This window comes from Stegastes partitus, unplaced genomic scaffold, assembly GCF_000690725.1.
Source record: "Stegastes partitus isolate 25-593 unplaced genomic scaffold, Stegastes_partitus-1.0.2 Scaffold246, whole genome shotgun sequence".
NCBI classification, from domain to species: Eukaryota; Metazoa; Chordata; class Actinopteri; family Pomacentridae; genus Stegastes; species Stegastes partitus.
The window spans coordinates 501692-506829 of record NW_007577977.1 but is presented as its reverse complement, the minus strand read 5'-3'; positions in this window follow the sequence as shown (position 1 = coordinate 506829).

Below are 5138 nucleotides of genomic sequence, written 5' to 3'. Positions count from 1 at the left end.
GATGCAATAATGTGACTTTCATTGAGGTTTTCAGATGTAATTATTTGACAAATTGAAAATTAATCTGATAACACAAGTGAGCCACAAGATGGAGAATGGAAGTGGTGCAAATTTCAGACAAATCTGCAATTTATCTAATAATGCAGACAGAAATAATAATAATAATAATAATAATAATAATAATAATAATAATAATAATAATAGTAACTTGTAAAAGGCTCTTAAATGTACCTATTTACTGTTTTCTGTAGTTTTTTTTATGATAGTAAACTTAATATTTTGCTTTTTATTGTTTTACAGCTGATCAAACAAAACTAAAATTCAAAGCGCTTCTATGATGGTATAATGTGTCTCTATTGAAGGCTTTCTGTGTGGTAAAAATACAACAGAAATCAATTAGCCACAAGATGCAAAATGAATGTGGTGCAAATTTCTGACAATTTGTGATTAATCAAAATAAACCTGGTGTTTTCAGATACAGTTTTGACTGGTAGGAGCATTTGAGGCAGTAGGGAGCTCATTTATGACACTGGATGTTTTACGCTTACAAGACACGACTGTGGAGTAGCTGCAGGGCGAACGCCGTCATGTGTTCCTGTGATGACAGTCATGTGTGTTGCTTTCTGCACAGACACTCACACATCGTGTGTCTGTTAGGAAACGATGGTTTCAGCGAGGGCGGAGGACCCTCGCTCGCTGCCTCAGTCATCCTGCGTCTCTGTGTTATTCTGGGTCAGCCATTTCCCTGGAATGTTCCGCCTGCTGCCAGAGAGAAAAGTCACTACAAAGGAATGCACACATAACACTGCAGAAACACAAGGATGACTTAAAAAGGCCTGAAAGTGAGCAGCTCGTGTAAATGCTTCTCTCTGTGTGACATGCGAGCGGTGGCAGCACATCCTCTCTTTAAGGCATGAATGTTCCAGTTATGAAATAGGTGTGTACAATCTGGTGAACCATCTGCCTGAACTCTACATAACACTCCCATGAGCATAATTAATTCCAACCATCAAAAACATGAATCTGAATCTGAGAGTGCAGGCGGCTTTGATTCTCCCTCTTTGTCTCCTCATCTTTCTGCTAGAGGTCAGATTGTTGCAGCAGTGACGGCTGAGTCAAAGCAGGGTCAGCAGTGTGCACCCTCCCAGGTTTTGTGTGCGGTTATGAGGTGGAGGAGTGCGTTACTTTGTGCTGTGACATTGTGAAATGACTGCAGCACGCTGGAATTGTGTGTGATTGTACTATGCGGCAGGTCGTGGGGGAGGAAGCAGCTGCAGCATGTGGAGTGTAGAGGTGGCGGTGGATGTGGGGTGATATGGATAGAGAAAAATGAAGAAATCTCGGGAACCTGTTTCCAGGGCAACAGAGGTCTGAAACACACACGCATAGAGGCAGGTTGGACTTTTTATTCTCCACGCTGCACTGCCCTCCGGCAAGATACTGCAGACACCTCTAATGACTCCAAAACACTGGCTGGCCCTGCTGCTAAAACCCTGCCAGGCTTCACACACACACACACACACACACACACACACACANGACCTGTCCAGGGTGTCCCCTGCCTTCACCCTAAGTCAGCAGGGATAGATTCCAGCCCCCCATGACCCTAGTGAGGATGAAACGGTGTATAGATAATGGATGGATGGATAAAAAGATGGACATTTGTCATGCATTTGGAACCAAAAATACATAAACTTATCAGAAAATGTATAAAAGTCTATAATGAATACCAACAAATATTTTGCACATATTCTTTCTTGGGATCCAGTGGACCTTGAAAGACCTTTTACGTATGCCAACATGACAGTCCTGAAGAGGGTCAATCCTTAGAAGAGCATTGAAGAGAGAAGTATTTTACTTTCGTACTGTGTCATTGTGTTGTGCTCGATTTGATAATGTTTGTAACTTTATTATGATATGCCTTCTTGGCCAAGTCTTCCTTAAAAAGAGCTTTTATTCTTAAAGGACTTGTCAAATGAAGGTTAAACAAATAGAACAAAAGTTTTCAAACATTACAGTATTCCACCATTGTTTAACATAATTTTGGGGGTTAATAACTTGACTGATTAAAAATATAATAACTTGTAAGACAGAAGATAAGGAACATGGATGACAGATGAGGTATTGTAGATATGTGTAGTTCCTGGTTGTTCCTCTAAGAGGAGCTAAGGAGGCAGTAACTCAGACTACTGGGATTTCTGTGAATTTAGATTTTTGTGGATGGTGATGGTTTTTGGTGTTTTGCATGGCATACATCTCCTCCACTATTTAGATCACATACATTTGTAAAACATGGAACAAGGTGAGGACTTTTATTTTGAAAAAACAGATGGTATTTAGAGGCACAACAATAAAAAAAAAAAAAGAGGACAGAAGAGAAGCTCATGTCTGTATGTGTTGTGACTCAGCTGGGATGATATTAAGTTAGAAAAGTTGTGCTTTTCACCCAGGAAGCCTTGTTGGCACTGCAGGAGTTTGCACTATTGGAACCATTGCTACGAGTCCTTGCACAACCAAAGTGCAAGCTGTGTTCTCGCCACTACATCAAACACATTTCTGGAGGATGCTGGATTTCACCAACAATGTCTCTTTTCTCTGATTCTGTTGATGTGATATTCATGGATGGGATCTCAAGGTACAGCTGAGGTGAGGAGATATTCTGGTTTGGGAGCCTCAGATTACACATCTCAATGATGTGGCTCCTTTGGTTTCATCCGAACGTGATCTACAGCGTGCACTGGAACAGATGAGAGTCAGCACCTTCAACTGAGAGGCTTTTTGCCGATAACCTGTGAATTGCTTCCTCTGAGAGGATTTACTGCACCAAGCGACGGAGTTTAAGTTTCTATGGATCTTCTTCATGAGTGACGGAAAAATGGAGCACAGATGGATAGTGCAGCATCAGCATTAATGTGGGTGTTGACTATCATGGTGAAGAGAGAGCTGAGCTGAAAAGCTCTCGATTTGAGTTATAGTCATGAGCTCTGGGTAGTAAACCAAAGAATAAGATACAAGTGGCTAAACTGAGTTTCCTCCATAGGGTGGCTGGGCTTGAATATAGACATCCAGAGGGTCTCAGCTCCTTCATGACAAAAGAAGCCAGCTCAGGTGGTCCAACATCTAATAAGGATGCCTCCTCCTGGGGGCCTTTCTTTGCAGGAAAATCCAGTTTAGCCCTGTAACTCACTGGAGAGAAGAAAAATTTAAACTGACCTTGGAACACCTCGGAATGCCTCAGGAAGAGCAGGAAAACGTTGCTGGGGAGAGGGATGTATGGAGTGACCTGCCTAAGCCTTGACTGTACCCTGGTGCAGATGCGCACACATACAGCTATGGACATGTAGTTGTTATCATTTACTTCTTTTCTAGTCTGCTTGGAAGACTCCTTTGAATATGAGGCTACTTCAAAAAGTTCTCAGCCTCACCTGGGAAGAAGAGGCATAACTTCCATTTTGGGGCAGAACTGTACACCATAAAGCCTATATCAAGCCTGTGCACAAAGACTCTAATGTTTGAAACAATTAAAGAGGAAAGGACAGGAAAGCTGTGAGCTCTCTGCTGTTGCTTCAGGATAATACTTGCATCCACACAGCTCAGGTGGGAGATGCAGCCAAATGTGACCTTTTAAACTGTTGTCCAATCCACCTTACTCACCCGACCTGCACCGTCTGACATCTCTTGCCTGAACTGAATTCCCAATGTCATGGTCGCCATTTTCAGCGATAATGAAATCATCTATGCCTTTGAGGAGTATCTAGGAGCTCCTAACAGCATGCTTGAACATTGCTGGACCAAGTGCATTGAAGTTAAAGGAGACTATGTTGAAAAATAATGCAAGAACATTTTTTTTCCCTGTGATGTTTCCTGCTAAGGTCGAGAACTGGGTTGTATCTAAGTATTCCACAATTATTCACAATGATGAAGCATGCGCACTTTTGCCCATATGGCAGAGTCACAGCATAAACACAAATTTTAGGAGGATGTGTATGGAGGGATCTGTGTGGCCTCTCACAGACTACTGGAGATGACGAAGTTTATGTCATGACAACACACAGAAGGTACATCAGCAGCCTTAGCCTGCTTCCACCACAACCTGACTCAGGATTAACTGAAGAAACTGGATGGATGTAGAACTGTTGATCTACATGAGAGTAAATACTTGAAAGAAATACTTGCTGGGAGCCTTACTACATTGTATTCCATTATATTTTCAATCATCACCTTGTGCCTGAATTTTGTGTTTCCTTGACACATTTCCACCATAAATTGATGCAGAAAAGGTACAAATTGGTGCATAAAAATTAATCAGAATTCATGGAAATAAAGTCTTTGACATTCAATATTTCTTTGGAGAGAGCAGAATTTAAACTAAGCTATGAGCTAGAATGTCTGAAGAATTTGTCATTAAAGAAATTTAACCACTCATTAGCGGATTGAGAAAGGAAACATAGGAAGCAAAAAACACCTTCAAGAAAAGCACCTTAACCCTCTTCAGGACTTTCATGTTGCCATGCAAAGAAGGTCTTTCAGGGTCCATTGAACCCCAAGAAAGAATATATGCAAAGTATTTGTTGGTACTCATTAACTATATGTTGTTAAATACATTTTCTGATAAGTTGACATATTTTTTTTAGTTCCAAATGCATGACAAATGTCCATCTTTTTATATTTAACCCCCCCCCCCCAAAAAAAACCCCAAACAAACAAAAAAACAAAAAACAATACCACTCACCTAAACCAAAAGTTCTGAGTAGGGTTAAAAAACACTTGATGGAGCCTTTGAAAAGTGACTGTTTGCAATTTTCCATTTGCATTTAAACTTAATATTTTTTTGCATTTCTGATAGCAAATCACATAAAGCAAGAAATCAGAATGTCAACTTTTGCTTTTGAAAATAATTACAGGCGCTTTCTGCTTTTTTTTCTGGCAATTTACACACTGGACAATCAATCGAGTAGTAATTGTGGGATGGAACAGGCAAAGTCACAATTCAGAAAGCAAAAGATCGGATTAAATGGAGAGAAATGATCGCCTTGCTGAATTGCATGGCACTTGACTGATTACGTAATTGTGAGAAATAATTTACTCACCTGTTTGGGACTGCTTATCCCACCTGAATGCAACTGTTTTGTCTGTTT